This window comes from Eurosta solidaginis, chromosome 1 (genome assembly GCF_040869045.1).
Source record: "Eurosta solidaginis isolate ZX-2024a chromosome 1, ASM4086904v1, whole genome shotgun sequence".
NCBI lineage: Eukaryota > Metazoa > Arthropoda > Insecta > Diptera > Tephritidae > Eurosta > Eurosta solidaginis.
In genome coordinates, this window is record NC_090319.1 from 145,197,592 (window position 1) to 145,210,505 (window position 12,914).

The 12,914-nt window shown below is 40.6% G+C and overlaps 1 protein-coding gene across 5 annotated transcripts in view; it reads left to right on the forward strand.

Moving 5' to 3' along the window:
• Positions 1–12,914, forward strand: part of LOC137236858 (axin-like) — a 1,106,688-nt gene that overhangs the window by 983,413 nt on the left and 110,361 nt on the right. The window lies entirely within an intron of this gene.

The following is a 12,914-nucleotide window of genomic DNA, read 5'->3' on the forward strand; positions in this document are numbered from 1 at the left end:
TTGTTGGTGGAGTTCCCCAAGGACCTGCTTGTGTTTTTTTGCTTCATACGGCTGAGTCCTCAGGTGCCGTATTTCCTCAAAATGCTTACGGAGATGACTCCTTAAGTCCCTAGGCGGTGTTGGCTCATCAATCAGATGTCTGTTGGGATGCCAAGGTTTCAGGGTATTCAACAGGAACTCTTTAGTTAGCATCTCATTTCTCTCCCAGATGGGGAGTATTCTCGCCTCATTATTTAGATGGTGTTCTGGGGACATAAGAAGACAGCCCGTGGCGGTTCTGAGCGCAGTATTTTGGCAGGCCTGTAGCTTATTCCAGTGGGTTATTTTTAGGCTTGGCGACCATATAGGGGACGCGTAGCATGCAATCGGCTGGCAAATTGCGTTGTAAGTGGTAATGAGCGTTTCTTTGTCTTTTCCCCAAGTACTGCCAGCAAGGGATTTGAGGATTTTGTTACAGCTCTGGATTTTCGGCACAATTGCGGTTGCGTGCTCACTAAAATGTAGATCCTGATCAAACGTCACACCCATGATTTTAGGGTGTAGGACAGTCGGTAGCGTAGTGCCATCGACGTGGATGTTCAAAATGGTCGGCATTTGGGAGTCCATGTTGTAAACAAGGTCGCGGAGGATTTAGTCGGTCATAATGCCAGGTTTAGCGAGGCGAAAAACTGGAGAGATCAGGTAGGTAGCCGTTTATTCTGTTGCAAAGCTTATCGATCTTTGGGCCTGGGACTGTGGCCATTATTGTGCAGTCATCGGCGTAGGAAACGATAGTAACTCCTTCTGGTAGCGAGGGTAGCTTAGAAATGTAGAAATTAAACAAAAGTGGAGATAGGACACCACCCTGTGGCACCCCCTGTGGTTTTGATGTTCCATTTCTAAATTGCACCGATGCCAGCCGATCACCCAGATAATTTGCGGTCCACCTTTTAAGACATGGGGAAGGGTAGACCCTTCCAGGTCTTGCAGTAACGTGCCATGGTTGACCGTATCAAAAGCTTTTGATATGTCTAGCGCTACGAGTACTGTTCTATGGTGGGGGTTTTGATTTAAACCGCAATTTATCTGGGTGGTGAATGCATTTAGCGCGGTGGTGGTGCTATGGAGTTTTCTGAAGCCATGCTGATGGCAGGCTAGCTGCAAATTTGCTTTGAAGTAGGGGAGTAAAATGGCTTCAAGCGTCTTGGCTACTGGCGATAGGAGAGATATCGGGCGATATGACTCTCCTATGTTAACTGGTTTCCCAGGCTTTAGTAGCGGGACTACCTTGGCCATTTTCCATTTCGGGTATGACAAAGGTGGAAAGAGACAGGTTGAAGACATGTGCTAAATATTTGAAACCCTCTTTCCCTAGGCTTTTATGCATCGGCATGGCTATGCCGTCTGGGCCCACTGCTTTGGATGGTTTAGCATTACCGATGGCATCCTCAACCTCTTTGGTGGCGACGCGCTGAATTTATGTTTATGTGCGTGTCTGGTGGCCCTCCGTCTATCTTTGTCGACCGTAGAATGCATTATATATTGCCGGCAGAAAGCGCTCGCGCATTTTTTCGCATCCGACAGCACTTTATCGCCAAAGGTAATGGAAACTTTGTCATTGTGCCTAGACGGATTCGATAGGGACTTTACGGTGGACAAAAGTTTACATACACCGGCAGAGAGGTTACAACCGCTTAGGTGGTCCTCCCATTTCGCCCGCTTGTGTTCATCCACAAGCAATCTGATGCGTTGGTTTATATCCCTTATTTGGGGGTCGCCGGGATCGAGCTGTCTTATAAGGTCACGTTCTATCGCTAAACTTGCGGCCTCCGCTGGGAAGTGGGGCCGAATTTCTGGAATTTTACCGGCGGGAATGAAACGAGCTGAGGCGGATTCAATGACCTTGCGGAAAGCACGCTCCCATTGGCGGGCATCAGTTGGGATAGGGAGGACAGCAAAGCGATTGTCTGTAAAGGATTTGTATCCGACGCACTTTCCTTTTTTAAAGTTAATGAAAGTGCGTTTTTCTGCGACGATGAAGTCGGCGGAACGCTCGAGCGAAATAAGTATAGGCAGGTGGTCGGATGCCAATGTTACCATCGGCTGCCAGTTGACGCAGTTTACGATTTCTGCGCTCACGATTGAAATATCCGGTGAACTATGACAGCTTCCTACCATACGTGTAGGGGCGTCTCCGTTTATTGTGCAGAACGTCGTTTCTTCTATTTGATCCGCCAACATCTCACCCCTACTGTCCACCCGCAAGTTTGAATGCCATAGATCGTGATGGGCATTGAAATCGCCTAAGATAATGCGATTGTTGCCAGTGAGTACGGCGCTGATATTAGGGCGGTATCCACTGGGGCAACAGGTGTCAGGAGGGATGTAGATGTTGATGATTTCTAGGTTTGCATCGCCCGACTGGACAGATAATCCTTGACGTTCTAAGACACTGTCCCTGCGGTCGATCTCGGGATCAAATATATGATATTGCACAGAGTGGTGTATGATAAACGCGAGACCGCCTCCATTTCTGCTCTTACGTTCTTTTCTGTGGACATTATACCCAGAACAGGTCTGCAATGCAGATCTTGCTGTGAGTTTAGCCTCTTGAATCGCAGCAATGCGGATGTTGTGCCGCTTCATGAAATCGACTATATCCGTGATCTTCCGAGTTAATCCATTACAGTTTAACTGCAGAATTCTGAAGTGCATAGGGGGATATGTCGTCACTCTGGGAGTAAGGGACGGGTGACTACGCCTGGATTGTGGAAGGCCAGTACGCGACTGCTGTTGTGGCCCTGGGACTAAACGTTCTTGGGTAAGCATTGGGGTACCCGATATATTTGGGTATGCGGCCTGGCAACATGGCGCAATGGAACCCGTTGGGGGTTACCGTCGCGAAGACCAGAAAATCTAGGAAAGTGGCACCGTCCATGGCAGGAGCTGCATTGGGCGGATGTCGCAAACGTATATATTCTGTGCTGGCAAACGGTGCAAAGGGAGGTAGGGACTAAGAGTCTGTTTCCCTGACCTTCACAATTGCTGCCGGAAAAGAGGGGGGAAGAAGACGGGGGCAGGGGCTATGTTCGGCATTGCTCCCCACTCTACTACGGAGATTGTAGGTATGAGTGGGAGCAGCCGTGTGAGTTGGTGGCGCCGTGGGGCGTGAGCAACAGCGGGTACTTGTTGTGGCTAGCTGAGCAGCGGGGCTGCTGGAAGGTAGGGGGGCGCTAAGGCGCAGACTATGGGACGTCCTAGGGCGTGAACAGCAAAGAGCCACAAAAGATTTATAGAAGTTACGTGGGCGTCTGGTTTTGGGGTCTAGCCCAGAACAACCTGTCCGATGCAACCATCCCTTAAACGACACACACTGACAAGAGTATGACCGTTCTAAAAAGATTCTTTTCAGGCATGTGCAGCAAAACCATTTCTCAGGACCGGGGTCAGGAGACGGACCCGGATTGGGTTTGATACCTTCCCGGATCAAGAGAATATGGAGCAGTCCCGCTGCAAGGAGCTGCTTGGAGGATGACAATTTGTGGGAGGGACGCAACAAATTAAATGGGTTTACACTGAAATGGCAGTACTTGGTCGGGAATAATCCCTAGTCGCTCCGGTACATAGAACCGACGGCCTTGGAAGTTCTTGGTCAACGGTTTTCCCGCCGCCCTCCTATGAAGCGAAGCGGTGTTGATGCAGTCCCTAAACCATTCAGCCCCATAGTCGGGCGCTATGGAGTTCGGCTAAGCCCTCACACCAATGACAAGGTGCCTGCTATAGTGAAGGTGAAGAAAACGTGAGTACTTATATGAAAAATTATATGAGTTTTGTTGAATTCAATGAAAAGATAAATATTTGTTATCGATGCGGAGTTTTTATGAACCCTGTTTTATATATCCCAAGTTTTTTACTTATTATCAACATAGCCGGTGCTTCAACGCTGCCTCCATTTAAGAAGACGTAGACGACTTCCCTCTAGAATCTGAGCATTGCCTGAACATTGGTTACCAGGTCGTCCTTTTCGTTCTGGCGGGTTTGAAACCTTCCTCTTTCGCCGAATTTTCGGTAATATTTTAAATTTTTCCTATACTCTGTTCCGTATTTTTCGATCGGGTGACAGCCATGTAGCTTTATGGGTCTTTAAATGTTAAACTTTGAGCTGGATATGAAAATATTTCGGGAAATAGCGAATTTGATCGTCCTCACTCGATTTGTTATTATCTGAAATTACCGTGTAATTGTATTTTTATGAACAATATATATTTTTTCATCGCCAAATACATAGAAAGAAGCGGGAGAGACTACAGATCTCGAAATTGTATGTGTGTTCTATGTGTTTTTTTTTTTAATCATTTTTGGATAGAAAGTGGGCGTGTTAATCAACCGATTTTGTGATTCTTGCCTAGGGTAATTTTATTTTGAAAAGAAAAGATGGTTATAAATAGTATCACAACATCTTCAACCGTTTTTGAAGTCGATGTAAAGATTTTCAAAAGATTCCAGGGGCATTAGTAGGCATCGCCACTCGCTTTTTTCAAGATAGTCAAATACACTGTTTAAGGCAACTTTACGAAGTTGACATATAAAATTGTAGCAGTGTAGCCTTATAAATGACGGAAATATTTCGTAAAGTATTAAATTATCACAATATTATATTAAATTTTGAAATAATATTTATTTTCTACAGGAGTATTAGTCGCGGTCAGAAGAAGTAGTGTGTTCAATTTCATTACATTACATTTCTGTAAATGACAGTTATTGCAAAAAAAAAACGTGTGATGATGACCCCACGAACAAATAGCCGCTACCACCGATTAATTCGATAGTGGCTACCGCAAAAATCGGATTTTTTTGCATGATTTTAAGTCGAGTACCATTACGTAAATTGGGAGGATTGAGATTTAGAAGAAGCATTATTGGCATACCAATTTTAAGACGTAGTTCATATGGTGGTAGCCCGGAAGGGTTGAGAGAGTTAAGTTGGTTGAATAGAGAACAGCGTCTTATTTATCTGCACTTCGTCAAAGGAAATTTTTTAATCTGTTAATATTCTTTCACAAACAGCTTTATTAATTTCGTCTGCAGCTGAGTTCGTTCAAGTGGCGATGTGCGCTCATATAACAACTTGGAGTGCTTGTGTTGAATAGTAATGATTACCTGTTCAATTGATTATTTTCTTCAAGTCATTTAATGATTACTTGCAATTATTTTATATTTTTAATGATTAATTTTCGATTGATTAAAAAAATAATCAAAAAAGAAATCATAATTTATTACGATAACTGAAATAAATCGAAAATAATCAAAAGTAATCAAAAAAGCCTTTTTTGATTATTCTTCCTTGTTTTTGTTTATCATACTCAACTGAACAGAGCTCACAGAGTATATTAATTTTGTTCGCATAACGGTACCCCGTAACGGCATAAACTAATGGAGATAGATGTAGACTTCTATATATCAAAATGACGAAACAAGAAATTCATTCATTTCTGTCCGGCCGTCCGTCCGTAAACAAGATAACTTCAATAAGTTTTGAGGTATCTTAATGAAATTTGGTATGTAAGTTTCTGGGCACTCATCTCAGATCGATATTTAAAATGAAAGAAATCGGACTGAAACCACGCCCACTTTTTCGATATCGAATTTCGAAAAACCAAAAAAGTGCTATAATTCATTACCAAAGACGGATATGCAATGAAACTTGGTAGGTGGGTTGAGCTTATGACCCAGAATAGAAAATTGGTAAAATTTTGGACAATGGGCGTGGCACCGCCCACTTTTAAAAGAAGGTAATTTAAAAGTTGCAAACTGTCATTCGGTAGCTGTGTATGTAATGTTCGGTTACACCCGAACTTAGCCTTCCTTACTTGTTTTTGATTATTTTTTAATTTTTGGATTATTTTTCCGCTTTGTTGAAAGAAAAATTCTCGTTTGTTGCATGCACGGTATAATTTCTACATACAAGTACATTTAAGAATGCAATAGTAAATCGTAAGCGCTTATCTAGGCGTGTACAATGTACACTGTACATAGATACATGCAAAATATAGGGCGAATGGTATATGAGCGTTGATTTAAACATATTCTCAGGTAAATATATACACATGTGCATATTATGTTCCATATACATATCGTTAGCTTAATGTGAAAATGTGCTAAGTCACTTTTTTTAAAAAATTGTATTTTAATACAGTTTTAAAACTGAATTCAAAATACATCGATCACAAAAAAAAAATATTTAAATTTTTAATTTTTACGTGCTGTGGGCAATGATGTGTAAATGTGCTAAGTCGTCAGCTGTTAAAAAAAATGTGCTAAGTCAACCTGTCAATAATATCAACCTGAATTACTAGTCATTTCTTTGTGTGCGCATTTTATTTATTTATTTAATTCATTCAGTCTAAAAGTACATGCTTTGTTGTTGTTGTTGTTGTAGTATTAACGATAAGACACTCCTCGAAGGCTTTGGGGAGTGTTACCGATGTTGATGACCCTTTGCCGGATATATATCCGGTACGTTCCGGTAACAAAGCACTATTAAGGTACTACTAGCTCGACCATCTCGGGAAAGATTTATATGACCACATTAAACCTTCTAGGCCCTCCTCACCCCCTAGTTCCATGAGGAAGCTGGGGTCGCCAGAGCCTCGGCTTTCAATGAAAGAGGATTCGCCACGGTTAGGTGAGTTGACAATTGGGCTATATATTGTGCTATATATTGTGTTGGCAACCCCTTGAAATTGGATTTACCCAATTGAGACTGCCTTTGGTGTATGATAAATGCTTTGCGCTGACAAAAATCTACTTCAACTCTTACATGTCGGTAACTACATGCTTTCTTACAGACTAGTTAAAAATAGAAAGCAATTCAACCTTAAACTTATATAAGCTGTTATTAAAATTAAGAACACTACTGAATCGATTTGCTAAATGTATAGCCCTAGTTATAGGTTCATTCATAGCATAATTCGTTTTATGAGTTATTTCGATAAATAATCTATTATGCCGAAGATCACGCAGTGGAATATATGGAAGGAACCAATTAGATAAATCAGAGCAATTCGTGCTAAAGTTTATTACATTATAGGCAAGCATGAGTGAGATAAAAGTTCTTCTGTCATGCAAAGCCTGAATACCAAGCAATTTGTTACTGCTGGTATATGATGGGAGGCCGTCTGGCCAGTGAAGCATGCGTAAAGCAATTTTCTAAAAATTTTTGGAACTTTCTCAATTTTATAGGAGTTAGATTCATAGAAAGGATTCCATATTATTGACCAATATTCAATACCACTTCTGTCCAAGGATATATAAAGTGCCTTCAACGTCATAGGGTCCTTAAAGTCACTGTTGCTACGTCTACTGAACCCAACCATTGCAACAAATTTTGAAACAACGAAATCAATGTGACTAGAAAAAGAGTGTTTGGAGTCAAAAATTGCAACCAAGTCTTTACTCTCTTGACAACGATTAAGAGATTTAGCATTTTATTTGTAGATAAAGTATGTGGCAGTTGTCTTTATGGAATAAGACACAACACAGCATTTTTTTGAATTTAAAAATAAGTTATTGTCTGCGCACCATCCGGCAAAAGAGTCCAGATCAGAACCGTTCGAAATAAAATAAATAAATAAATGTAAGGCGCGATAACCTCCGAAGAGGTTTAGGGCGAGCTTCTCTTACAATTTACATCGCTCTCCTTTTTTTTAATTTTTCCTACAAATTGGCGGGACGGGACCTACTTGTTTTAGGTCGACTCCGAACGGCATCTGCGAGGCAGATGAGTTTTCACTGAGAGCTTTTCATGGAAGAAATACACTCGGAGTGCTTGCCAGACACTGCCGAGGGGCGACCCCGCTTAGAAAACTTTTCTTCTAATTGAAAAACCTTATTTCTAAAATTTTGATGTTGCTTTGCCCGGGGTGTGAACCCAGGGCATTCGGTGTGGTAGGCGGAGCACGCTACCATCACACCACGGAGTCGCTAATAGTTAGAAATAGTTTGACAAATAAATAGTATTTTTTATGAAATATATAGTTTTAGTGTTATATAAAAAGTGCTAAGTCAAGAGAAAAAATTTGTTTTGAGTGCGGAAATTGTGCTAAGTCATAAAATAGCTGCTAGGTTAACATACATAATTTTTATTTATCTTTTACAAAGCTTCTACACTCAAAAGTATTGCAACTAAGGTATCCTCATTCACAATTTTGAAAAAAGGGTTATTTCAAATATTATTCAGTTTTTTTCGTCTCCTGTAAAATTCGTAAAAAGTGACTTAGCGCATTTTCACATAGTTTAGATAGTTTAGTGATCAAAGTTAGTCATATTTTAAGTATTAAAATTCTAAGATTTGACAAATATTAGGTTTATTTTAATAATATTGGTTTCATATCATCGCCACTGTGTGAGAGCTTTAGCATAAATAAGCATTTTATTTTATTAAAAACTAAGTAACTACACACATTTTTTTTATTGGTTAGTATAACAGAGTTATATAAAAAAAAATGATAATTAACATATTTCATGCGATTTTCACCTTAAGTTTGTATAAGCATTAATTAAGAACAAATGAAGATGTAGCGATACAAAATAAAACCAGGAATAAATCCTCAATCGGCACAGCAAAAGAAGACTTCATTTAAGGATTATGAATTTTAAGTTACAAGTTGTAACTAAACTATTAACAGATTACAAGATGAAAGCCTTTTGATGAATTGAAATAATTCACACTTTGGTTCACATTTAATGGAGAGCCTGTGCATTTTCTGACGGGGGGTTGTGGGGCAGACTGTTTCCAGACTTCGGCCTATTGTGTGTATTATAGATATATGTGTGGTAAATGTCTAGAATATCGGTCGACTGCTAATACGCACTCCCTCGCAAGGTATTTGTCGGATATATTTATAAAAAAAAATAAATGTAAGGTGCGATAAACCTCCTCTAAGGCCGAGCTTCTCTTTCAATTTGCGTCGTGCTCCTCTTGATTTTCCCTACAAATTGGCCGGACGGGACCTACATGTACAATAATATTCGCTAAATGATATACGAATAATAACACATTTGTACCAGTAGGGTACTTAAGTATTAAATGAATATATTTACTTGAATGCTTATAACTTTTGTATGAGTCCATCGATTTTGTTGAATGAAAGCTTATTTTTTTGTAATAAAACAGAGCTTAGAGAGAAAACAAAAAAATCTGCAAAAACTAACTAACTGATATACGAATACTCACACATGTGTACCAGTAGGGTACTTAAGTATTAAATGGGAATATTTACATGAATGCTTATAACTTTTGTATTGGTCCACCGATTTTTTGAATGAAAGCCTTTCCTTTTTGTAATAAAACAGAGCTTAGAGGGAAAAAACAGATCTACAAAAAAATAAAAACTTTTCGAGATCCTTCCTCGCAAAGTACAATTTTTTTTATATTTTTACAAAAAAAAAATGGGAAAAATCGGTAATGATTGTTCTTTTTCTTTGAATCTGCAGGGCCTAGCAAAAATTGTTGTATGCACAGTTTATAGATTTGTATTACCTTTTAAAAGCTTCAAACTGTTTTGGAATTGCTCAATTCGTTCTTGAGATATATATGATTAAGTGGACCCAATTTATTAATTTTTTTTTTTTTTTTGGAAAAAAACCCTTATTCGTAAATATCTCAAACACGATACCATAGAATTAAAAATAACCTCGACTTTCGAGATCAGGGGGTGATTTTACATAGGAATTTCATAATGGCGTCTCTGGTGAATTTTGACTGTAAACCAGTGTTATTTTTGATTTTTTTCAATAATCGGAAAATCATGACTTTTTTTGATTTTCTAATGGTAATCAATTAGTAATTGCTTTTATCCGAAAAAAATTTAAGTAATCATTGGCCCTTAAAATAGACATCTAATTAATTTATTGCTAATGCTAATTCAAATTTAACAGGTCTGGTTGCAGGTTAGCACGTTCATCAATTGTTCTGACTCAAAATCCTACGATTTCTGGCATTTATACATAACCATCACACAAAAATTGTCATCCTCGGAGCAGCTCCATACCCACCTGCTCGGGGAAGGTATTGAACCTAACCCCGGGCTGTGGTTCTGCTGCTTATGTAGGAAAAGGATTTACCTCAGGCGGCCATGCTCATGCCAGTGTGCCTCGTGTAAAGGATGGTTACACCGGGCCACCTGCTGCCCAAGTGGCTATCACCCTGATATCAGTTGTCTACTCTGTGGCGAAACCCGTCTTATCCTTGGCGATTTCAACGCTCACCACGACCTCTGGCAATTCAGTTTGCCAGTCGACAGCAGAGGCAGGCAGCTAGCAGAGCAAATAGACAATACAACTTTCTGCACGATAAACGGCGATGCTCCCACCGGAATTGCAGGTAATTGTCACAGCTTGCCTGACATATTAATCGTCAGCGCAAGGGTCATAAACTGCGTTGAATGGTCGCCGATGATTACTTTAGCATCTGACCACCTTCCCACACTCCTTTCAATACAGAGACCTGCCAACTTTATCACATCTGAAAAGCGGACTTTTACTAATTTTAGAAAAGTTAACTGGGAAGGCTACACAACCTGCACAAATCAATATTTTGCTGCTCTCCCCATCCCGACTGATGTGCGGCAAGGCGAGCATGCGTTCCGCAGCGTCATCGCTTTAGCTTCTGCACGCTTTATTCCGGCCGGTAGAATACCTGAATCATACTGTATTTACCGGCTGAAGCTGCAAACTTAGCAAGAGAACGTGACCTGGCGTTGCATCTCGACTCTAGAGACCCACATATTAGGAGTCCCAACTTGGATATTATGCGGCTGGTAAATGAACACAAATGTGCCAAATGGGAGGAGAGTCTTAAAAACTGCAACCTCTCTGCGGGTGTTAGTAAATTGTGGTCAACCGTCAAATCCATGTTCAATCCAACTAAAAACAACGATAAAGTATGAATAGCCTTCGGCGATGAACCCTTATCTGATTCCAAGAAATGCGCGAGCGCCTTTTGGCGACAATTTATAAGGCATTCTTCCGCAGACAAAGCCAGATGGCGTGCAAACAGACGGGCCACCCATCACCCCAACAGAGGTTGAAGCAGCCATCCACAAGGCCAAGCCCTCAAAATCAAGAGCCCGACGAAATAGCCATCAATGCTAAAACACCTTGGCACTGATGGAATAAACTACCTAACGCATGCTTGTCATTCCCGAACAATGGAAAATGGCAAGGATAATTCCACTACTAAAGCCTGGTAAACCAGCTAATGAAGGCGAGTCATATCGACCGATATTACTCCTTTCGCCAGTAGTGAAGACATTGGAAACAATCTTGTTCCCTCATTTCACGGCAAATCTTCGCCTAGCCATACTCCAACATGGCTTCCGCAAAATGCACCTCACCACCACCGCGCTGCACGACATAAATACTGAGATAAATTGCGAACTAAATCAGGAAAAAACCCCATCACAGGACGGGGCGCGTGGCACTTGACCTCTCAAAAACTTTTGACAAAGTCAACCACGGCACTCTAATCCAAGATATAAAAGGCTCACACCTTCCTCCTTGTATAAAAAGATGGACCGCAAATTATCAGAAGGGTCGGCAAACTTCCGTTCAATTTAGGACTGCACGATTATGGCAACGGTACCTGGCCTTCAATTGATGAATTAGCTTCTAAAATAAACAACTATCTCCCAGATCTTTCTAGTTTCTTCACCTCGCGCAACCTAGCATTATCACCGACAAAATCCACGGTCACTCTGTTTACGACGTGGAAGGAACAGATGTCGCAAATACTGGACGTTCACGTCGATGGTGTCACACTACCGACTGTCCGTCGCCCAAAGATCTTAGGGGTAACGTTCAACAATACTCTGACCTTTAAGGCGCATGACACCGAAATTGTATCTAAAGTACAAAGCCGCAACATAATCCTCAAATCCCTTGCTGGCAGCACCTGGGAAAAAATAAAGAAACGTTGCTAACCACGTACAAAGCAATTGGCTCATGAGCTACGCGTCACCAGTTTGGTCGCCTGGTCTTAAAAGCACATACTGGAAAAGGCTGCAGCCCTGTCAAAATGCTGCAATCAGAACTGCCACCGGATGTCTCCTTATGACCCCCCAACACCACCTACATCGTGAGGCCAAAGAGCTTAACATTAAAGAGCACAAAGAAATGCTGAACAGGAAGTTTTTGTTAAATTGTCACAAACCAGGACATCCTAGCAAACAACTGCTTAATCTAGACCCGCCTCCTCGGGGGTAAAGATAACATCTCGAAGAGCACTATGACGAGACCCGGCACCTGCCAACACAGCCCTTTGATCCAGACAAGCATAGCAGGCCCTAAGCCAAATCCACACAGAATCGGTAAACGCTTTTGCCAGGATGCGCCGTGTGAACCTTGTTATTAATATTCTTTCAACAAAATCTATGAACTAATACAAAAGTTATAAACATTCAAGTAAATATATCCATTTAATACTTAAGTACCCTACTGGTACATATGTGTTAATATTCGCTAAATGATATACGAATACTAACACATATGTACCAGTAGGGTACTTAATTATTAAATGGATATATTTACTTGAAGGCTTATAACTTTTGTATTAGTCCATCGCTTTTGTTGAATGAAAGCTTATTTTTTAGAGAAAACAAAAAAATCTGCAAAAACTAACTAACTGATATACGAATACTCACGCATATGCACCAGTAGGGTACTTAAGTATTATTGAATGAAAGCTTATTTTTTTGTAATAAAACAGAGCTTAGAGAGAAAACAAAAAAATCTGCAAAAACTAACTGACTGATATACGAATACTCACACATATGCACCAGTAGGGTACTTAAGTATTAAATGGGAATATTTACTCCGAAGAGATTTTAGGCCGAGCTTCTCTTCCAATTTGCGTCGTACTCCTTTAAATTTTTCCT